General features: G+C 40.1%; 1 long non-coding RNA gene across 1 annotated transcript in view; it reads left to right on the top strand.

The window, feature by feature from the left end:
• The window catches only part of LOC123826180, a 30,236-nt gene extending 8,132 nt beyond the window's left edge, over nt 1-22,104 (top strand). The window contains exon 3 of the long non-coding RNA XR_006787011.1: nt 21,670-22,104. This is a non-coding gene — a long non-coding RNA (uncharacterized LOC123826180). The remainder of the gene's footprint in view (nt 1-21,669) is intronic.
• Nucleotides 22,105-24,730: the final 2,626 nt, after the last annotated feature.

Raw genomic sequence — 24,730 nt, 5'->3', positions numbered from 1 at the left:
AATAAAGTTCTTTATTGATTTTCTGTTTGAATGATCTATCTAGAGCTGTCAGTGGAGTATTAAGGTCCCAACTATGGTTGTGTTTTGGTATGTTTATCCTTTTAGTTCTGTGATTGCTTTATGTATTTCAGTGCTGCCTGATTGGATACATATATATTAAGAAGTCTTCTTGATGTAGTGTTCCCTTTATCATTATAAAATGTCCATCTTTGTCTTTTGTTACCTTTATCTTGAAATCTGTTTTTGTCATATATAAGTATGGCTACTCCTGTTTTTCTGTGGATGTTGTTTGCTTGGAGATTCATTTCCATCCTTTCACTTTGAATATACCTTTGTTTTAGCAGCTTAGATGTGTCTCCTGAAGGCAGCATATGACTGGGTTTTGTTTTTTTTTTTATCCAATCTGCTACTCTGTGCCTCTTTATTGGTGAATTCAGTGCATTTATATTTAGCGTAATTATTGATGTATGAGGATTTCTATAGCCATTTTATCCTTTGTTTTTTGGTAGCTCTGTGCCTCCATTGGTTCTTTTCCTTTGTGTTTCTGTCTGTTTTTGTTTGGTGGTACTCGATACTTCTTCCCTGTGTTTCCTCTTTTTTTTTTTTTTAAAGCTATGTGTCTTAGTTTTGGGGGTTTTGTGTGTGGTTACCATTATGTTTATGAATAAGAAAGTTTCATATATACAGTTTTTTTCTTTTGAATACATCTGATCTCTGTCCTTCTTTAGAAATTCAGACCTTTACCCTCTCCCCTTTTATGTTTTTATTGTCACCCTTTTATTGTTTTTATTTTTATGTTTTGATTATCCATTTTATGCTATAAATTTCTTTGGTGGTCTTACTGGTGTGACCTTTGATTCTTTGTTTTAAGTAGACTAACCCCCTGGAGAATTTCCTGCAGTGGAGGTATTCTGGTGATAAATTCTCTCAGCTTTTGTATGTCTGGAAAAGTCTTTATTTCTCCTTCATATTTAAAGGATAACTTTAGTGGATACATTATTTTTCACTGGTAATTTCTCTCTTTCAGTAGCTTGAATATTTGGTTATACTCTCTGCTGATGGGTTTTCCTTTATAGGTCATATCCTTCTTTTCTATGGTTGCTTTGATAATTCTTTCTTTTGTCATTAAATTTTGACATTTTTAATACAACGTGCTTTGGAGATGGCCTCTTTGGATTGAGGTAACTAGGTGTTTTGTTTCCTTCTTGGATTTGAGAATCTAGTTTTTTCCATAGGTTTGGGAATTTCTCATCTATTCCCTTTTCTTCTTCTGGTGTACCTATTATTCTTTTATTGCTTTTTCTGATGGAATTAGATAGTTCTTGTAGAGCTCTTTAATTTTTTTTTACACTCAGTTCTCCCCTTTTCTCCTCTCTGCATCATTTTTAGATTTCTGTCTTCAGTATCACAGATCCTTTTCTCCCTTTGTTTTGCTTTGTTTCCTATGTTCACTAATTCATTCTTCATCTCTTTCATTGAATTCTTCATCTTCAGGATTTCTGTTTGGTTCTTTTTTAAAGTTTCAATCTCTTTAGTGAAATACTCATTTTGTTTGTTGTGTTGTTTTCTGGGCTTGTTAAATGATCTCTCTGCATTTTCTCACTTCTTGTTGAGTATTTTCAGTAGTACAATCTTGAATTCTATGTTATTCATATCATATATTTCCATGTGTTCAAGTTTGCTTCCTGAAGATTTTTTTATATTTTTTCTGAGCTGTCTTGCTACCTTGGTTACTCATTGTATTTGATATGCTCCTTTTCTGTTGAGGCATCTATCTATAAATGGCACTTGCCTAGCAAATTACTACAGAGGTCTTCCTATTAATTTTCTTTTTTTATGGTTTTTAATAGATGGTGTCTTTTTTTCATTTTTTAAAGATTTTATTTATTTATTTTTTAGAGAGGGAAGGGAGGGGGGAGAGAGAGAGAGAGGGAGGGCGAGAGGGAGAGAGAGAGAAACATCAATGTGTGGTTGCGGGGGGCCGTGGCCTGCAACCCAGGCATGTGCCCTGACTGGGAATCGAACCTGTGACACTTTGGTTTGCAGCCTGCACTCAATCCACTGAGCTACGCCAGCCAGGGCCTATTAATTTTCAATAGGTGGTGCTGAATCACAAGTTTTTTTCAGCTCTGTGAAATCACAAAGCTGATGGCTGCTGTCATTATACCTAGGATGCTTGGGGATGGGTCTGTGTTTGGGGATTGGCTATCTTCTTTGTTTTGCCCTCTCAGTAATGGTGACCTCCTTGGACCTCCACCTGATGCCCCCACTACACACACCCCAACTGGGGATCTGTTACAGAGTGTTTCCTTTGCTTAGAGGAAATAGTGATTCTGTAGTAATAGTTCCCAGGTTTGCAGATAGGTTGCTCTGTAACCCAACACCAAGGGTGATGGGAGGTGAGTTTTGGGAGTCTATGGGCCTCTGTCGTCTTTTTTCTTTGTAATGCTAACTGCCAGACAGCCAGACATGGCATAACCTGTGTGCCATGTCCTTGCCCAGATGTCTTGGCTCAGACACAGTTCACAGTTTGCACTTCTCACTCTTGCAAGAATGGCTACCGAGTCTCTCTGCTCCTCCCTGCTGAAGGAAGCACTAGCCACAGCTGGCATCCTCCCTTTTCTGTGGTGATCTCCTGGCTGCAGGGATGCATCCATAGTTACTTCAATGCTCGGATCTCTCAAGCATGCCTGTATGTTGATCAGGGAATCCTTTATTGAGTTATAGATGTACAACTTGTTGAAATTTCAAGAGGGAGATCCAGAGGATTTCTCGTGCTGCCATTCCTCTGACATCACTCTGTTCTTATGTATCATTCTCTGTCTTCCCTCTGTCAATTCCACATGGTCTTAATTATCATAATCTTAGAATAAGTGTTGATATCAATATCTAGTTGGGCAAGTCCTTCTGTCTTATTCTTCTTGGAGCATGTCTTGCCTCTTTTTGGTGTTTACTCCTTCATATCGATCCTCCAAATAAAGTTTGTTCTATAAACAAATTGTTGGGATTTTAATTAGAATTGATTAAATCTATAGATCAACTTAAGCAATCTTTAGAATTACCATATATATATTTGCTTTTTTACAGTTAATCTTGTTTTACTTTCATTTTCCCCTGATGGTTCCCATGTATTGGGGGGTCTGATGGGTGCCATGCATTGTGTTATGTGTTGTGTATGTACTCTTATTTAACCCTTGAGGTGATGGGTGTGCTGTTGTTATCCCCATTCTCCAAGTTAACTGAGGTTTACAGAATTGGATGACTTACTAAAAGTCACTCAAGAGAGGATGCAGTTAAAGAGCCAAAGTTTGAGTCCAAGTCTATTTAACTGCAAAACTCTAGTTTGTACCAAACATTTATTTAAACCATCTCTTCTCAGAAACTGAATTGTTTCCAGTTTTTCTATATGTAAATACCATTATGATGAACATCTTTGGTGGACATTTTGTTCCTGTTTTACATTGTTTCCCTCGATTATAATCCTAGTAGGGTGGTCCTTTGTTAAAGGGTGTGCTATATACTGCATTCTAGAAATTCACGTCAGTCCCTCTTCCCCAGCTTGTCAGCATTTACCAATCATTGCCCCTAGTGAACAACCAGGAAGAGAAACTGACATTTCCACAACCACTTCTCTGGTCCAGACACAGTATTAATTCATCTTCTTACATTATCTCATTTGATCCTCACAACAATTACAGGAAACTAAAATTCAGAGAGGTATATGCATTTACCCAAGATAACATAACAAACTAGGGTCATAAAGCAGCCAGAGTGTTACATGGCTGTTGCTGTCTTGCTTTGGGTCTGCTGAAGTGCTACCTCCTCAGAGAGGCATTTCTGACCTCTGTAGATAAAGTACCATCCCCTTTCTTTTCCATGATCTTATTTTTTTTATTCATGGAAATTTACCACTGTCAAAATGATCATACTTTTGCTTATTGTATTAGTCAGGGTTCTGCAGAGAAACAGAAACAATAAAATGTGCATGGTGTGGTGTGTGGTGTGTGTGTGTGTGTGTGTGTGTGTGTGTGTGTGTAGAGAAAGAGATTGATACATGAGGTCTGTTCAGAAAAGTCCAGCTATTGTTAATATAATGACAACAGTTTGCATGACATTGATGTAATCTAGCAGCCAAGGAGAATGGATTGGAATGCACATGTGTGAACAATGATGACTTCACTGTATTAGTCAGTGGGGGCAGTAGATGCCACTGAGTGAGCATGTGTACTGTGTGGCCATCATGTTCAAAATGACTGAGTGAGTAGAGTGACAAATATCTGCATCAGATTTTGTGTAAAGTTTGGAATTCCTCTGTGGAAACTATTCAGATGATTCAGAAGGTTGCAGCTGTGGCAGCTTCATTATGACAGTGTGCCCACTTGTGCATCATGTCTCGTGCAGAGTGTTTTGGTGAAACATCAAATCACCAGGTGACTCAATCCCTCTACAGACCAGATTTGGTACCCTTTGGTAGCTGGCTTTTCTCAAAATTGAAGTCACCTTTGAAAGGGAAGGGATTCAGACCATTGATAAGATTTAGGAAAATACGATTGGGGCAGCTGATGGCAATTAGGAGAACTGTGTAAGGTCCCAAGGTGCCTGCTTTGAAGCGGACTGAGGCATCATTGTCCTACATACAGTGTTTCTTGTGTCTTGTGTCTTTTTCAGTAAATGTCTCTATTTTTCATATTACATGGTTGGGTACTTTCTGGACAGGCATTATATGGGAGATATATGCATACAGAGAGAGAGAGATTGATTGATTATAAGGGATTGGCTCATGCAGTTATGGTAGCTGGCAAGTCCCAAGATCTGCAGTCAGCAATCTGGAGACTTAAGAGAGGCAATGATTTAGTTCAAGTCTAAGTCCAAAGGTCTGAGAACCAGGACAGCTGATGGTATAATTCCTATCTGAAGATGGGCAACCTCAAGACCCAGAAAGAGCTGATGTTTCATATCAAGTCCAAAGTCAGGAAAAAACTGATGTCTCAATTTGAACGCAGTCAGGCAGGTGTAGGCCCCGCTTGTTCAACCTTTTTGTTTCATTCAGGCCTTCAACTGATTGGATGAGGCCCACCTACTTTGGGGAGGATAATTTGCTTTACTCAGTATACTAATTTAATGTTAATCTCATCCAAAAACATCGTTGCAGGAACACCCAGAATATTTGACCAGATATCTGGGCTCACTTTGACCAAGTTAAGTTGACACATAAAATTAACCATCACATTTGTCTATTATTCTCTCTCCAACTTTAGCTGTTAAGGCAGATCCTCATCTGCCATATCCTTGACACTTGGCACATAGTAGGTGCTCAGTGAATTGCAATTGAGTGTGAATAAATGACTGCTCAGATTCCAGCCTGGTGTGGGTAACTCCGTATTTATTTTTATGCAATAAGAAATTTCTTCATGTTGATCACTGATTTAGTAAAAAGAAAAACATGACATCTAAAGACAAATCAATGTTTCCATGCAGATGCATGATTTTTTGTGTGTGTTATGAAAGAACCCTGGACTGGGAGTCTGAGGGAAGCTCAGCTTCTTGTGGATCCTTAGTTCCCATGCAACAAAATAAACACCAATCTTGTTCTTCTCTGTGTGTGACTGTTAAGTCTAATGGACCTATCACAAAACTTCAAGGTTACTGAGAATTTTCCTGTCACTACAAAATAGGAGGAGAAGCAGCTATCTACAGGCTCTCTCCACCCTCCAGGAGGGTTGGTGTGGCTGAAGAGTTATTAAATGGCTCACCAGAAGCTTATGACAGTGAATAGAAAGTGTTAGAATATCTCCACCCACCAGCAGACTGAAGAATAATGATGGTCTAATAAACCAAAAAGGAGTACCTGCCCCAGCCTTCAGTGAGCTTCTTTATATAAACTATAATACTTGGACCAAGTAAACATTGGAATGAACCTGGGACTAGGGATTTTGTAGTGAAAAGTCCCCAGAACAAGTTTGTCTTTACATAAACAGCTAACATACACACACACGATATGGTGGAATAAGCACAAATCATACCTGCATAAATAAAAAAGCAACATAGTTCATATGCAAGAACCCAGTTCTGGCATCCCAGGACCCTGGAGGAGCTTATGATGCAATTTGTGAAGGTCCTTTGAATCAGACACCCCTAGGAAGTTTAGCCACAGGGTTGAATTGTTTTCTCTTTCAAAAAATGTCATTACTATCCAGCTTTCTGTCAGAGTTGGTCCTGCAAGTCAGGAAGCTGCATTTCTACATGAGTATAATGTTTTGATTTCCAGCCATTTATGAAACTTTAAATTTCTTGAAAATGGAAAACCTCTTGCCATCCTTCTCAGGAGATCCAGACTGTTGATGATGGCAGAAACAGAGCCTGCCAACAGCTCACGTGCAGCCCCTGAGTGTCAGCCAGTCTGAGTTGTCTGGACCATGGACCCAGCATTGGCTGTGTAGGGTGGCCTCTTGGAGAATGAATCTCTCAGTGACACCTCAGCCCTCCCTGATACCCTCCCGAAGACCCTGGGCTTGGGGGTGCCGCCTGACCATTGGGATAAAGCCCAGCATGCCATTGTTGAGGCAAACAGAGCAGTGGATGAAGGAGAAAGCTCAGTTGTGCCCAGAGAGGGAGATGGCTGTCAGAAAGGGCTGACACCACAGCTACCAGGCCCACCTTCTCAGTCCTACCACGAGTCCGGTGAGTCCTGATGTCCTTCCAGGCTCAATAGGTGCTTCACTGCCCCTAAAGAAGGAAGAGCAGGTCCAACTTCAGGCTTGGAAGCAGCTGAAGGAACAACTCCAACAGTATAAGGTGAAGCTGCACCAGAAATGAGTGAATCCCGCTCTTGAAGCTAATCGAGAACTCCCACGTAACAAATGTGATCAGTCAGACGTAATTCTAGGATATACAGTTTATTTCTGTGTGCTTCTGTGGAAAGTCCAGCCAACCTGCAGCTGAAACAAGACCTTTTCGCACACTTGATCCTGAACTCATATTGAACCCAGAAATCTTACCAAGAGCCAGCACTGTGGTTATGACAAAGGAATATTTCTTCCTGTGCCCAGCATGCCTTAGTGGCTGAAAGTGGGCCACTTAGGGCTGCTAGCACATCCTAAGGAGAAAAAGTTTCCAAATGAAGCAAAATTTGGTCCCTGGTTAATTATAGAACCAAAGACCCTAACGCTGGGAATTTGGGTGGAAATGTTCTGGCTATAGACTCTGCCAGGGCCTCCCTGAAGCAGAACCAAAGTAGCATGACATCAGTGGTGACAGAGGTCAACCTGTGCCCTGAGGCTGGAACTCATCCCTGTCTGGAGACAATATGTCTGAGGCATATAGGAACAAGAACAACAACTTCTCCTGTAGTGGTATCTCCATGGAGGGGGGTGTACATCACCTTCCAGTGAACTGCAGGAGCACTAGTGAACTCCCTCCTACATGATCAATGGACAGGAAATCGTTACCAGTTCCCTGGGCCAGTTCCTGTCCATCACAGATGTCCTCCAGGCCACTGCAGCTGAACACCAAGACTGGATCCTGGATGTTAATAGGGAGATGTAGAACTGGACAGACAGCATCTACAGCAGTATGTCCATGGAAAGTTCTGTGGCTGAAACTCACGATGAGATATTGCAGGTTCTTAAAGAAAAAAATGAGACTCAAAGTGCAACTGGAAGCCTTATCTGGAAGCAGATGATGGACAGCCTGCAGTGCCAGATGGAGGCACACACTGTCACCATGCATGAGTCGCTTTTCTCATGGACTCAGGGGGACCTCACCACCAGCCCCACTTCTGTAGGTGACAGCACCAACCCTGGAGGAGACACAGAGCCACCTGGTCACAGCAGGGCATCCAGAGAGGGACTGGGAACAGTGATCGCCGAGCATCCCCACCCTGAGTAAGTGAAGTGTCTGGATGGCCCCTCACAAGGTTATGTATCTGACTGAGCTCTATTTTTTTCAGTGATGAAGTTTGTTTTATGTTTGCCTTTAACAATGAGTAAAATAACAGAGCCACTTGCAGATCATGAGCAGCTTCCCCCAAAGAGACCTATCTTAAAATCCTTGATGAGCTTTCAGTGACAGTGTTGGAAGGTCTCTGAATGTCATTTGCAGGACGTGAAACCACATGAATGATGTAGATGCTGTTCTGCAGAAGCTGGTCCTGGGGAACCTGGCTGCTTGTCCACTTTGTCATTTCCCCGTGGGACCCAGTACGAGTTTCACCTCCCTGCAGAAGTGAAACTTTATTTGCATCTTTGATTCTTGTTTCATTTTCATAGCCATCCCACCATAGGATGTGTATGTAAATACCAAGAATCATAACCATATCTTTAAAAAGTATGTCTTCATGCTATTTTATTTTATTTTTTATTTTTTCAAACTAGTACAAATTATTAATATCTGACAGGTTCTAACCAACTGTGTTGCACAATCAACCACTTTACATCTTTCAGCAAGGAAAAAATAACTAACTTTGAATAGCAGAGACATCACCCAATGAATTTGGACACAATTAAAGTTTGCTTTAAATTTCTTTCTCAGAGGGGACACCACATTTCTCTACTCAACATTTTTACAGTCCAGAGGACTTTTACCTTTTTACCTTGTCATGCTGTGAATTCACAGGGAATGGTTTTAGCAGCTCAGGCCCCTTTCTACCAGTTCTCACAAAGTTCTCTGGGTGGAACAGTCTGGCTCTTCAGTTGAGTGCTGGTACTTTTCTCTTTGGCTTCCTTATTTTCCTCATTATTTTAAAATGACCTAAATTGTCTGCTTATTGATTGCCTTTTCAAAATCTGCTGTCAGGAAATAATGTACATGTAGGGTTAAGGGATGTCAGTCAGAAAATTGTATTTTAAGAAATATAGCCCTGGCTGGCGTAGCTCAGTGGATTGAGCTTGGGCTGTGAACCAAAGTGTCGCAGGTTCGATTCCCAGCCAGGGTACATGCCTGGGTTGCAGGCCATAACCCCCGGCAACCTCACATTGATGTTTCTCTCTCTCTCTCTCTATATATATATCTCCCTCCCTTCCCTGTCTAAAAAGTAAATAAATAAAATCTTTTAAAAAAAGAAATATAAGTATTTGATTTTACTCTACCTTCTAAAACCAAAAAATTTTTTTGTTGTTGTTTTTCATTGTTCAAATACAGTTTTCTCAATTTTCACCCCGCCAAGACCACATTAGCTGCACCCATCCCCGTGTCCCACCCTCAAACCTACACCCTTTGGCTTTGTCCATGTATCCATTAACATGTTCCTTGATGGCCCTCTCCCCCTCTTTTCTGGTTACTGTCAGTTTGTTCTTTATTTCAATGTCTTTGGTTGTATTTTGCTTGCTTGTTTGTTTTGTTGATTAGGTACCACTTATAGGTGAGATCATATGGTATTTATCTTTCACTACTTGGCTTATTTCACTTATCATATGGTCTCCAGTTCCATCCATGCTGTCATGAAGGGTAGAAGCTCCTTCTTTCTTTCTGCTGTCTAGTATTCCACTGTGTAAATGTACCAGTTTTTTGATCCCCTCATTTACTGATGGGCACTTAGGTGCTTCCAGCACTTGGCTATTGTAAATTGTGCTGCTGTGAACATTGGGGTGCATAGGTTGTTCAGGATTGGTGACTCAGGATCCTTAGGCTATAATCCCAGCAGTGGTATTTCTGGGTCAAAAGGCAGTTCCCTTTTTAGTTTTTTGAGGAAATTCCATACTGTTTTCCACAGTGGCTGTACCAGTCTTGCATTTCCACCAACTGCACCAGGTTTCCCTTTTCTCCACAACCTCTGCAACACTTGTTTGTTGATTTGTTTATGATGGCCCTTCTGACTGGTGTGACGTGGTATCTCATTGTGGTTTTAATTTGCATCTCTCTGATGGCTAGTGATGCTGAGCATCTTTTCATTTGTCTCTGAGCCCTCTATATGTCCTCCTTACAGAAGTATCCAAGTCTTTTGTCCATTTTTTAATTGGGTTGCTTGTCTTCCTAGAGTGGAGCCATGTGAGTTCTTTATATATTTTGGAGATTAAACCCTTGTCTGAGGGTCATTGGTAAATATGTTTTCCCATATGGTTGGTTCTGTTTCTATTTAATGCTATTTTCTTTAGATGTTTAGAATCTTCTTATTTTGATGAAGTCCCACTTGTTTATTCTTTTCTTTATGTCCCTTGCTCTAGTGGACATATCTGAAAATATTGCTGTGTCGCATATCTGAGATTATCCTGCCTCTAGGACTCCTCAGGTTCTCCTCTAGGACTTTTATGGTGTCACAACTTATATTTAAATCTTTTATCCACCTTGAATTTATTTTTGTGTATAGTGTAATTTGGTGATCGAGTTTCGTTTTTTTCATACAGCTGTCCAGATCTCCCAACAGCATTTGTTGAAGAGGATATGTTTACTCCATTTTATGCTTCTGCCCACTTTATCAAATATTAATTGACCATAGAGACTTGGGTTTATTTCTGGACTCTCTGTTATTCTGTTCGTTTGATCTATGTGTCTGTTCTTATGCCAGTACCATACTGTTTTGATTATAGTGGTGTTGTAATATAGTTTGATATCAGGTATTGGCAATCCTTCCTACTTTGTCCTTATGTCTCAAAATTGCCACGGCTATTTGGGTCATTTGCGAGTCCATGTAAAGTTTTAAAATGTTTGTTCTATATCTGTGAAATATGTCATTGGTATTATAATAGGGATTGTGTTGAATCTATAAAATGCTTTGGGTAATACGGACATTCTGATGATGTTGATTCTTCCAATCCATGATCATGATACAGGGTTCCATTTGTTTGTGTCTTCCTTAATTTCTTTCTTTAGTGTTGTGTAGTGTTCTGAGTATAGGTCTTTCGCCTCCCTGGTAAGGTTTATTACTAGGTACTTTATTTTTCTTGTTGCTGTAGCAAATGTGGTTTTTTTCCTGATTAATGATTCTGATCTTTCATTGTTGGTGTATAAAAATTCCTTTGATTTCTGAATATTGACTTGGAATCCTGCTCTTTTGCCAAATTCACTTATTAGGTAGAGGGGTTTTTTTTTTTTTTTGGTGGAGTCTATAGAGTTTTCTATGTATACTATCATATCATAGTGCAAATAGTGACAGTTTTACTTCTTTTTCTTTCCAGTTTGGATGCCTTTTATTTATTTTTCTTGTCTGATCACTGTGGGTAAGACTTCCAATACTATATTGAATAGAAGTGGTGAAAGCAGACATCCTTTTGTTCCTGATCTTAGTGGGTTAGCTTTTATTTTTTGCCTGTTAAGTATGATGTTGGCTGTAAGTTTCTCTCATATCGCCTTTATCACATTGAGGAATTCTCCCTCTACTCCCACTTTGCTGAGTGTTTTCTTTTTTGGGGGGGGTTGTATTTTTTAAAAATATTTTATTGATTATGCTATTATAGCTGTCCCATTCCCCCCTGCACACCCTCCTCCACCCACATTCCCCCCTCTAATTCATGTCCATGTGTCATAAGTTCTTTAGCTTCTACATTTCCCATACTATTCTTACCCTCCCCCTGTCTATTTTCTACCTATCATCTATGCTACTTATTCTCCATACTATTTCCCCCCCTCCTCCTCCCACTCCCGTTACTAACCCTCCATGTGATCTCCATTTCTGTGGTTCTGTTCCTGTTCTAGTTGTTTGCTTAGTTTGTTTTTGTTTTTGTTTTAGGTGTGGTTAATAATTGTGAGTTTGCTGTCATTATACTGTACATGTTTTTTATCTTCTTTTTCTTAGATAAGTCCCTTTAACATTTCATATAGTAAGGGCTTGGTGATGATGAACTCCTTTAACTTGACCTTATCTGAGAAGCACTTCATCTGTCCTTCCATTCTAAATGAAAGCTTTGCTGGATAGAGCAATCCTGGATGTGGGCCCTTGCCTTTCATGACCTGAAATACTTCTTTCCAGCCCCTTCTTGCCTGCAAGGTCTCTTTTGAGAAATCAGCTGACAGTCTGATGGAAACTCCTTTGTAGGTTATTGTCTCCTTGTCTCTTGCTGCTTCTAGGATTCTCTCCTTCATTTTTACCTTGGCTAATATAATTATGATGTGCCTTGGTGTGTTCCTCCTTGGGTCCAACTTCTTTGGGACTCTGACCTTCCTGGACTTCTTGGAAGTCTATTTCCTTTGCCAGATTGGGGAAGTTCTCCTTTAATATTTGTTCAAATAAGTTCTCCATTGGTTGCTCTTCCTCTTCTCCTTTTGCTACCCCTATAATTTGGATTTTGGAATGTTTAAAGGTGTCCTAGAGATTCCTAAGCCTCTCCTCATTTTTTTTGAATTCTTGTTTCTTCATTCTTTTCTGGTTGTGTTACAGAACAAACAAGGGGGGCCTGAGACGATATACTATTACTGAAAGAAGCCCCCAGGTCCGTTATGTCCGCCGCCAGAGGAAAGATGTCTCTCAATGCCAGAGATTTGTGAAAAGGAAAGGAAACGTTTATTTAATGCTATCCAAACTTAAAGTAGGGACCTAATGTCTTCACCAAAAATCCTAAAGTCCCTTAAAGCACCCACAAACAGACACAGTCCTTCCTTCCTTCCCCCTTTGCCCAGTCCAGAGTACCGTATCTCCTAAAGCTGCAGGGGTCCCTACTCTGGCAAAGGCACGTGGTCCTCTCTCCCCGGACCACGGAGTCCCCACTCTGCCAGAGCCGTGTGGTTCTCTCCCTCAGGGCTGCGAGAATCTTCACTCTGCTAAAGCTGTGTGGTTCTCTCTTGCAGGGCTACGCATGGTTCTCCCCCCTCAAATGGCTGCTGCATCTCGGTTTAAATCCCAGCGCCATTCTTCCTCTGAAGCCCCATTTCCAGCTCCTCTCACAATTGGCTACAGCTGCCAGATTCTGGGCAGGTGTGGCCCTGTGGTGTGGAGCCAATTATCTCCAGGCTCTTCTGGATCTTATTACAGATCCCTATTTGAGGCTCCCCTCTTGGCTGTACCCTGTTACAGTTGTATGTTTCTTTCTTCCTTCTGGTCCCTTCCATTGATGTGAGACCCAGCTTTCATTCCATCACTATTGGTTCCCTGTACATTTTCCTTTATTTCACCTAGCATCGCCTTCATTTCTTCATCTAATTTGCAACCAAATTCAACCAATTTGGTGAGCATCTTGATTACCACTGTTTTCAACTGTGCATATGATAGGTTGGCTATCTCTTCTTTGCTTAGTTGTATTTTTTCTGGAGCTTTGATCTGTTCTTTCGTTTGGGCCTTTTTGTCTTGACGCGCCTGTTATGTAGTGAGGGGTGGAGCCTTAGGTATTCACCTGGGTGGGGCAACCCATGTTGCTGGTTTGTGACGCTGTATGTGGGGGTGTGGTCCAAGAGGGAACAATGGTGCTTACTCTGCTCTCTACCTGAGTTCAGTCCCTTTTGCCACTTCCACCAAGCAAATTAGGCCCTTCTGGTGCTGATTCTCAGGCACGTGGGTTTGTGTACATTCTAGGAGCCTGTGCATCTCTCCTATGAACTCTCCTGTGAGGCTGGGAGTCTCTCCCAGCACCTCAGCCCCCACAGGTGTTTTCAATAGTTGTTTTGAGGCTTTATTTCCCTGAGCTGGAACTCTGGGTTGTGTGGTCTGTCTCGCTTCTCAGTTTCCCCTGGTTTAGCTGTGCACGAATGTGGAACTGCCCAGTCTGCCAGACACTAGTGCGCTGTGCCCCTCCACAATCTGCCACCTTGCTGTGTTTGCCCACTGCCAGCTGGCACCCAGGGTCCACCAGCCACCGCTTTTTTTGCCTCAACCCCTCTCACCTGGCTGCCCATCTCTGCCCCTCCTACTGTTCTGTATGAATGTGTCTATTTTAACTCCTTGGTTGTCAGACTTCCATACAGTTCAATTTTCTGTCAGTACTGGTTGTTTTTTTGTTTCTAAATTGTTGTCCTTATTTTGGTTGTGCAAGGAGGCACAGTGTGTCTACCTACACCTCCATCTTGGCCGTTAAGTCCTCCTTCTGTGAAATTTTTAATATAAATTGCCTACAGTTGCAAATTGGGAGATTTGTTACAAAAACCAAGTATTTTAACTTCTGCCCTTGCTGGTGTGGCTCAGTTGGTTGGAGCATTGTCCTGTAACTGAAGGTTTGATTCTTGGTCAGGGCGTATATACCTGGGTCTTGGGTTTGATCCTGGTCTGGGTGTGTATGATCCCTGGTCTGGATACACTGGATTCCCTCACTGGGCACATATGGTAGGCAACCAATCCATGCTTCTCTCTCCCACCAGTGTTTCTCTCCCTTCCTCTCTTTCTCTGAAAGCAATGAAAAACATGGCCTCTGGTAAGGATAAAAAATTTTTTTAAACAATTTTAACTTGTGTCAAAAATTCTGGAACTCCTAATCTCATATTCTCCAAAGGCACCAACTACCTGGAGCTCTTAGTTAGGTGGGTACCCATGCTCAGGTTTGTTTAAATCTTTTTTTTTCTATCCCCCAAGTTATCTTAGTTGGCTCGTTTCATCTTAGGTTGATGGTAGTTGAAACAGGGAGATTAGGAACTGAGGGAGAAAGCAGGCAAAGATGGATCAGTAACACTGTCTAAAGATTAAGAGGTGGACAAAAACAGGCACAGTGGTATGTCTTGTATTCATTTGTCCTTCCACCTCTGGACCCCTTCTGGATTTCCCTAATGATTTCCTTGTCTTCTTGTTGCTTCATCAAGAATCTAATCATAGTTGACCTTGGAGGAGTCTGGAGTTGATCAAAAATCTAATCATCATTGATCTTGTACTTGGAACTCCTTTCCACACTTCTTTTATTTCCTTTTTCCTTTCCTGGCAGAAGGTTATTGAAAACTAGAAATTCAAAATAGTTCTTGTCTTCCCATTCATCCTGGCAAAACTCTTGGATTGTATACTAAGAGTGAATGAGATAACAAGTCGTTAGGTATTTTGCCAAAATTATTAATTGACCAAAAATATTGGAGAATACTGCTTTGTTATATAGAGTAAAAATGACCTGGAATTACTCTTTGTAAGGTCCTATGAGTTTTTTTCTGGTATTCTAATAATAATATATGGGTAGCAATTTACAGTTAAAAAGTGCTTCTTACATTATTCTAAACTCATAACTCTGGTGAGGTAATATCAACCTTCCCTTTGTGTGGTAGTTCTACTTGTATTAACATTGGTTCTGGAGATTACAGATTCTGTTTACTGTATCATTGCAAAGGCTAGCATAAAACGCATGACAACTGATGTTGTCATCAATAAATCAAGATTGGAAGGTACTTAAAAAACACAAACAAACAGAAAAAGCCTGTGGAAAATGCCTTGACTTAGCAACTTTAGACTGAGATATAATAAATGTTGGCTCTGAGGACAATGAACAATTAGAGCAATTTCAGGTGTGATGCCAAGAGGGAAAATGAAATCCTCATTTACTCAGTAAAAATTCATGTAAGGTTCATGTTCTAGTGCCTTATTCTGTTAGGTACTGTACCTATAAAAATTAGACCTTGCCAACCCATGCCCTTGGAGGGTCTATGCCTAAGGTTTAGAATCATATAATTAAACTAAGATGTGTTTTCAAAGACTTCCTATGACTTTACTCTTCAGAGTTATTTTTTTCTCTGTTGTGAATCTTAACCTACAGTTTCAACATCTATGTACCTAAACAAGAACCCATTGTACTGTTCCTTAATAGGAATATATAAAGGTCTTAAAAGTGGGTAGGAGGGAAAAGTAGGTAAGGTTCTGTGGCTATGGTGTGAAGAACTTTGAGGAGACTCTTTCATTAGCCTCTCTGTGAAATCTATCACAAAGGATATAATGGGGTCTTCAAGAAGAACCCAGGGAAGAAGCCAAAGAAAGCTAAGACCCTTGGCTAATATCCCTAACCTATTAATGGGAAGTTATTTATTGGCTCTTATTCAGCTGGGACCATTACCTAAGTAAGAGTACTGGAGAGGTACTAGTAAGGGGAAAAGGAGTTGTGAAAAAGAAGAGGCGTAGAAATCAAAGACAATTTACACCCTGCAGCTGGGTCTTAGGTCCCCCTGAGGCTCAGTTAACACCCTTGGGATTATTTATCTCAAGGAAGATTTACCTTCCTGTGTCATTTTTCCAATCTTCCAATAATAAGGAGTGTGTAAAGTGCTGCATGCAGGTGTGCACACACACAGAACCAGACTGTTGCTCTGAATTTGGGAAGAAGCTAAATAGAATTAACACCTACCACCTTCACTGAATTTTGAAGACTGTATACACCATTCAGAAACTGAAACTCTCACATGTCCCTTCTATTAGCCCTTTACGGCCCTCCCACCCTCAACAAACAGCCCCGTAGACAGTCTCCTCAGAATAGTAAACCATTGTGAAAAGCTGTTTGAACAGACAATCTGCAGACATTCAAACATCCTGTGCTCCAGATTCTTCTGCTCTGAACACTGCACATAGAAGGAATCAGAAATAGAAACTTGATTCAGTCCTCCCCTAATTTAAAAACATTTTTAATCCTTAAGGATATCTGGCTAGTGCTATGATTACTCAATAGCCATATAAAAGAGACAGAACAATCTTGTGTTTCACTTTTTTTATTTAAAGATTTTATTTATTTATTTTTAGAGAGGGGGAGGGAGCGAGAAAGAAAGGAAGAGAAACATCAGTGTGTGGTTGTCTCTCGAGCACCCCCCACAGAGGACCTGGCCTGAAACCCAGGCATACGCCCTGACTGGGAATCTAACCAGTGAGTGACCCTTTGGTTTGCAAGCCAGCACTCAATCCATACCAGCCAGGGCTTGTGTTTTGCTTTTAATGGTAATAGTATATTTCCTGAAGGTTTTTCTTCCATGATAATTATCACTCAGATTACACAGGTGACTCTCAGGGCCTGTCAGAATCTGAAGGCAGATACCAAAGTTGTCTTAGTTTGAAAGGTTGTGAAAATGTAGCTCATGTACTTCCCTTCTCTTCATTAAATATTCCTTTTGATTTCACCAGGTTTCCCACACTAGTTCAACTTGCCATCCACTTCATTTTTGCCAAGTTTACCTATTATTGTGCACTATCTTTGTGATTGTTTATATTTTGTTGTACCTCTGCTCTTATTTACTTCATACTTATTTTTAAATTAACTCATATTTTATTCCTATTTAAAGAGGAACCTTTTGGAAGCAACCTGTGTCCATTCACAGATGAATGAATAAAGAAGTATGCAGCCTTGACTGGTGTGGCTCAGTTGGTTGGGCGTCATCCAGTAAAGCAAAAGGTTGCCAGTTTGATTCCTGGTCAGGGTACATTCCTGGGTTGCAGGTTCAGTCCTGGGTCGGTACAACGTTTCTCTCCCTCCGTTTCTTCCTCCCTTCTCCTCTCTCTGTAAAAGTGAACAAATAAAAAATTAAAAAAGTACAATGGAATAGTGTTCAGCCATTACACAAAATTTGAAATCTTCCTATTTGAAACAACATAGATGGACCCTGAGGGTGTTATGCTGAGTGAAATAAGTCAGACAAAGAAAGACAAATACCACAAGATCTCTTTTATATGTGGAATCTAAAACACAAAAAAATGGGTGGTTGACAGTGGCAAGGGATACAGGGTATGTGAAATGAGTAAAGGTGGTCAAAAGGTACAGACTTCTAGTCAAAAAGTAAATAAATCCCAGGAAGTTATGTACAGCATGCTGACTATAGTTAATACTACTGTATTGTATACTTGAAAGTTGCCAAAGAAGATTTTTATTTATTTTTTATTTTTTAATATATTGTATTGTTTATGCTATTACAGTTGTCCCATTTCCCTCCCTTCATCCCCCTCCACTCTGCACACCCTCTCCCACCCACATTTCCCCCTCCTTTAGTTCATGTCCATGTGTCATAAGTTCTTTAGCTTCTACATTTCCCATACTATTCTTGCCCTCCCCCTATTTTCTATCTACCATCTATGCTACTTACTCTCTGTACCTTTTCCCCCTCTCTCCTCCTCCCACTTCCTTGTTGCTAACCCTGCATGTGATCTCCATTTCTGTGGTTCTGTTCCTGTTCTAGTTGTTTGCTTAGTTTGTTTTTGTTTTTGTTTTAGGTGTGGTTGTTAATAATTGTAAGTTTGCTGTCATTTTACTATACATGTTTTTTTTTTTATCTTCTTTTTCTTAGATAAGTCCCTTTAACATTTCATATAGTAAGGGCTTGGTGGGATGAACTCCTTTAACTTGACCTTATCTGAGAAGCACTTGATTTGCCCTTCCATTCTAAATGAAAGCTTTGCTGGATAGAGCAATCTGGGATGTAGGTCCTTGCCTTTCATGACTTGGCATACTTCTTTCCAGCCCCTTCTTGCCTGTAAGGTCTCTCTTGAGAAATCAGCTGACAGTCTGATGGAAACTCCTTTGTAGGTTATTGTCTCCTTGTCTCTTGCTGCTTCTAGGATTCTCTCCTTCATTTTTACCTTGGTTAATGTAATTATGATGTGCCTTGGTGTGTTCCTTCTTGGGTCCAACTTGTTTGGGACTCTCTGAGCTTCCTGGAAGTCTATTTCCTTTGCCAGATTGGGGATGTTTTCCTTTATTATTATTATTATTTGTTTAAATAAGTTTTCCACTGGTTGCTCTCTCTTCTCCTTCTGATACCCCTATAATTCAGATGTTGGAACGTTTAAAGATGTCCTGGAGGTTCTTAAGCCTCTCCTCATTTTTTTGAATTCTTATTTCTTCATTCTTTTCTGGTTGTATGTTTTTTTTCTTCCTTCTGGTCTCTTCCATTGATATGAAACCCAGCTTTCATTCCATCACTATTGGTTCCCTGTGCATTTTTCTTCATTTCACTTATTGTAGCCTTCATTTCTTCATCTAAATTGTGACCAAAATCAACCAATTCTGTGAGCATCCTGGTCACCAGTTCTTTGAACTGTGCATCTGATAGGTTGGCAATCTCTTGGTTGCTTAAAAATACTGGTTGTGGAGCTTTCAATTCTGTTTGAGCCACCCCCCCCCCTTTGGTCTCGTCAAACCTGCTGCGGTCCAGCCACAGCTAGGTCCAGGGGTTCCTGAAAGGTGGGTAAGGCGTCGGCGATGGGAGACAGATGACAACACACCTCAGAGGACAGTGATGCTCTGTTCCGTTTATTGCAAATATAAGCAGGTTTTTATACTTTCATTTTTAGCAGTGATTGACATTTCCGATTAGGTGAAGCAGAAAAAAATTAATACAAAGGTAACCAGGAAAAATACAAAAATTCCCATAGATTCAGTTATATTAAACAAAGATTATTTTAACCAGGAGAGCCATAAATCAGACAATTAGAAATAGCTGTACGTACAGAGTTTGAATGTCTTATTGTTTATTAAAGTGCTCAGAATTTGTCATGGGGCAAAAGGATACGCTAATTGAATAGAGGTTATAGGAAATTTATTATAAGGCCTTTGTGATGTCTAACTTACCTATTTACCTTTTCTGTCTAAAATATTTCTCTATGTACCATGGACTCTAACTCCCTGGTAACTGTTTCTACGTGCTTAATTTATAATAGTTAACCAGCTTTTCTTATTTCTTTGCCTGTCTAATTCTATTTGATATATATTCCTATTCAAGGTAAAGGCGGGGCTGTTACTCCAACAACTTTTAGACACTCAGGGGCTATTTCATTAGAGGGGATTTTATTCTTTGGTCAAGAAATTATTTTATACAACTTCATTGGAATTATGCAAACCAATAAACCTGAGATACAGATATCTAACAATCCCACCACCTTTTAATCTCCAAAACAAACAGGTAAGGAGAGATAAACAGGAAATTCAGCTACAGTAAACTCTTTTTATTTCTTAGTTAATAAACACCAGGGAGGTCTGCTTCAAGCTAGCTTTTCCATGAAATTTAGACTATTATAAGGCACTTGACCTTCATCCTTATTGACCATTCTAATGCCACCCTCATTATATGCTCCTGTATAAGACAATGGGAGACTTGGAACCCTCTGGAGACCATTAGCTCCTTTTGAGGGATACCATAATTTGCCAATAATCTAATATGCTACCCAGGGGTATCCCTGGGCTGTGGGTAAGGGTCTATATAGTTTTTTTCTTGTTTTCTTGAAAGACTCTTTGTATCTATGGGTAAGGAACAGGCATGGGAAAGTCCGCCATTAATTCAACCTATTGTAACTGATTTATGAATTCTTTTATGGGAACAATCAAGGATAATTTCTTACTCAGGTTTATAAACACCTTATTTAAAACAATCTGGGCATGATTCAATAGTCTAGGGAGAACTAGTTGTCCCTTCAGAATTTCCCTCAAAATCAATCATTGACTCTTTTCGAGCCTCTTTCTTCTCATGGCCTGTTCTTATGGGAATCAGGGTACAAAGTAAGATCATGATTAATATTAGCAAGGAAATTATTAAAAGCAATCCCCAGAAAAATTACCGCCCCCCTTTGTATGCCACGCTCTTTTCCAGGAAGATGGATTACTTGAATGCCCTCTTTCCATGTTCAGACCTTGTCAAAAAACATGGTTGGAATAGGGTGTGGCACATACCTGTTATGTATGAGGGGTGGAGCCTTGCATGTTCACCAGGGCGGGGCACCCCAGTCGCTGGGTTGTGATGATGTATGTGGGTGCAGGGTCTGAGAGGGAACAGTGGCACTTGCTCCACTCTCCCTCAGACTCCAGTCCCTTCCACCACTTCCCCCGAGCAAACTGGGCCCCTCTGGTGCCAATTCCCGTGTGGGTGGGCTTGTGCACACCATGGGACTTTCCAAGGATCTCTCCTGTGAGGCTGGCTGTTCCTGCGCCTCAACTCCCCACAGGTGTTTCCAATTAGTGCTCCAAGGCTCTGTTACCCAGCGCTGTGATCCTGGGTTGTAAGCAGTGCCTTGCTTCACAATTGCTGCCTCACTGGGTCTTCCAGCTGCCACTTGCGCACTCAGGGTCCACCTGCTTCAGTCTTGTGCACCCCAGATGCTTTATGTGCCCAGTCCCAACAGTCTCTGCTCTCCGTGCCATGACCTGCGCCCGGCTGCCTGACTTCGCCCCTCCTACAACTTCGCCCCTCCTACCGGTCTGGATGAACGTGTTTATTTTAACTTTTTGGTTTTCTGACTTCCATTCAGATCAATTTTCTGTCATTTCTGGTTGTTATTCTGTTTCTAAATTGTTGTTGTCTCTATCTTGGTTGTGCGAGTAGGCATAGTGTGTCTACCTATGCCTCCATATTGGCGGGAAGTCTCCCAAAGAAGATTTTAAAAGTTCTCATCATAAGAAAAAAAAAAGCTGTAACTATGTGTGCTAATGGACTTTAACTAGACTTACTGTTATCATTTCACAATATATACAAATATTGAATAATCATATTGTATACCTGAAACTAAATATAATGTTATATGTCAATTATATCTTGATTTTAAAATGTATTAATACAAAGTCTGCAACTTACTCTCAGATTATTTAGCAATAAAATATGTATGTATGCATGTGCAAAAAAGAGAAAACTTTACAAGTGAGAAAACAGTATAATTTGTATATTATGTTATCATAATAAAATGATAACATTCTACATAGCTACTTAACCTAGGCTCTACTCAATAATAAAGGTTAAATACAGTGTTCTTGAGGAACTAAAGGCTGGTAGAATGCAACTTTAGCTGATGCTTTGCCATATACCACTGAAAAGCATACCATGCATTCCACCTTGTAAAAAATACTAGGTTGTCATCCTACTTAAATATATATCTCTTACTTACAGGGGTTGTGCTCGGCTCCGTGAAGTTTCTGTTCCTCACGGAACAGGGCAGGTCAATCTTGAAGAGAGAAGGAAGTGGCCCTGATCAACTCAAGAAATCACTAGAAAACTAGATGTGTATTCAGAGTGTGCAAAAGGAAGAAAAGAACGCACAAAAAGATCAAATTAATGACCCATTTCTGTTTGGTTCAAAGCTATCTTTGAATTCTGTATCACCCAAAGAAATTTTTATTTTGGATAAATCTTTGGCTTTTAGGGTCAGTTTTAGTCCCTTGAGAACTCTTATTGCATAAAATGAGAAATCCATCTCTTAGTCCTGGCTAGTGTGGCTCAGTGGATTGAGTGCTGGCCTGTGAACCACAGGATTGGTGGTTCAATTCCTAGTCAGGGCACATGCCTGGGTTACAGGACAGGTCCCCAGTAGGAGGGGCATGAGAAACAACCACACATTGATGTTTCCCTCTTTTTGCCCCCCACTTCCCCTCTGTCTAAAAATAAATAAAATCAAATCTTTTTTAAAAGAAATCCATCACTGAAAAGGAAAAAATTACTTCTAATCATTTTTCAAAGGCAATAGAAATAGTAGATTGCCTATTGACATGTCCAAAATATTTCCTTTATATATAATAAATCAGTGTGGAAAAGGAATTTTGTGACTTTGATATATCAGGATTACAGAAACTGACCTTTACCTTGGTAAAACACTTTGGAATTTGCAAAGCATTTTCTTATATTATAGTTTATTTAATCCTTACCACAATCATTTAAAAATGTCCAAAGTCTTGTTTTCCTCAATATTTATTTGTATAACATACGTATAAACTTCATATTCCTAGAAATCCTAGGACTTGCCCTAAGAGCTCACTGAGCTTAAGACACTACTGACCATGCCAGCCTGTATCATCCACAGTATTGTGGCCAGGATTGCAGAAGCATTGCTTCTGCTTCTGTGAAGGGAAAAAGAATAAGCATCTGAGTAGATGAGAAAGAAAAGAAAAAGTCTCACTATTACCTGAAATTGTACTCAATTTGGCTTGTTCAAAAAGATATTTCCCCTTTTAGAGTCACTTTGTGAGCATTGACCATGCCAGAATAATGAGCATTCTCTGTGGCAGGCTGAAGGGTGAGTCAGGATTCTAAATTCTGGCTGCAGTACTGGGGAAAATGGAAACACCAGTAAAAGTACGTCATGATGTCAGCAGTTTCCAAGGGGTGGTCAAAATGCTGAAAAAAACATAGTTTTGTAATGCAGTAAATGTACCTGATGCCCCTCCCAAAGGAGGAAAGGGTTTGCTAAAAGCAAATCTTAAGGGCTCATGGTATCTGTCCTCAAGCAGGAAGAAGTTTTGCTGTTTTGCCTAGCATCCAACATACCACCACTTAAGCAGTTTGTTGGCATTTAACAGATCAAAGGAGATGCTACAAAGGGTGGGAGTGCAGCAGTCTCTCCAAACTCAATGTGGACAGCTCTGAATGACATTCCCTAAATGAAATTGCTCTGTCCCTTCATCAGTGATCCAAATCCAAGTCAGGAATTCTTCAGAAATTCTTTACCCCTTCCTAAACTTCACATCACTTTGTGAAATAATGATTACCACAATGTTAACTCATACAATCTTGTATAACTGACAAGGGATTGGTACCCAAAACATATAAAGAACTCTTTCAATTCAGTAAGGAAAAGGCAACAACCCAATAGAAAAAAATGAGCAAAATTAGCCCTTTTCAAAAGAGGAAACTTAAATAGCCTACAGATGTATTATTACGTCATTGGTAATCTGGGGAATACTATTTGAAAAAAATGAAATAATGAAAATTCATATTCACACCTAAAAATGTACACGAATGTTCGTAGTTGTATTTGCAATAGCCAAAAACTGGAAATGGCACAGGAGTCTTTCCATGGATAATGGTTAAAGAAACTGGTCCATCCAGACCATGGAATACAACTCAATAATAAAAGGAATGGACTGTTGATAGACATAACAATTCAATGGTTCTCCAGGAGATTATGCTAAGTGACAAAAGCCAATCCTAAAAGGTTACATACTGCATGATTCCATTTATATAACATCTCTGAAAGGACAAAGGACAACATTTTGGAAATGGAGAATAGGGATTAGGAAGGAAGGACAGGATTGAAGGAAAGTAGGTGTGACTATAGAAGGGCAATAGGAGTGAAACGTGGTGTTGTAACTTCTGTATTTTGAGTGTAGAGGTGTATATACAGACTTGTACATGCCATACAATTATATAGAACTAACGAAAACACACAGAGAGAATACACATAAAATTGGGGAAACCTGAGTAAAATTGGTGGACTGTGTCAATTTTAATATCCCGGTTGTGACATTATACTATACTTTTATAAGATGTTATCATTGGGGGAGACATTGGGTAAAGGATATATGGATCTCTTGGTATTACTTTTTCCAACTACATGTGAATCCACTATTATCTCAACAAAAACAAACAAAAAAAGAGGCAGCATATTTCATCCACCAGGTTGGCAAAACAAATTCAATAATCTCACAATATAAAGTGTTGGCCAAAAATTCAGAAACATGGTGCCCTTACCACTGCTGCTGAGAATATAATTTGGTATGGCCACTTTTGAGAGTAATATGGCAGGCGACCAGTGAAATTTAAAATACACATCTCTCATTGATCCAGCCATTTTCCCTCTGGGTTTGTACACACTAGAGAGACTCTCCTGCATGTCCTGATAACACCTGTATACAAGGGGGCTTATTACAACATTGTCTGTAATAGCAAAGCATAAATGTCCTCCACCAGGGGAATGAATGAGTAAAATATAGTATACTTATAATACATAGCAGAAAAAATAATGAACTAGATAAATATCCAGAAAGTACCTAGCCATGTAATATGAAAAATAGAGACATTTATTAAAGGCAAGATTGTGAGGAGCCAACGAACAGCTGACCTTTGACACAGTCAGGTCGGATGAGATGCATCTGCACAGCAGAGGCGACTGTGGTAGGATCTCCTGTCTATCTCTTCCTGTATGCCTATCCCTGCTAGCAAAAGGTGGTAGGATTTT

This window comes from Phyllostomus hastatus, unplaced genomic scaffold (genome assembly GCF_019186645.2).
Source record: "Phyllostomus hastatus isolate PE091 unplaced genomic scaffold, TTU_PhHast_1.1 phas_contig_80, whole genome shotgun sequence".
Classification (NCBI taxonomy): domain Eukaryota; kingdom Metazoa; phylum Chordata; class Mammalia; order Chiroptera; family Phyllostomidae; genus Phyllostomus; species Phyllostomus hastatus.
This window is presented reverse-complemented; position numbering and strand designations above follow the sequence as displayed.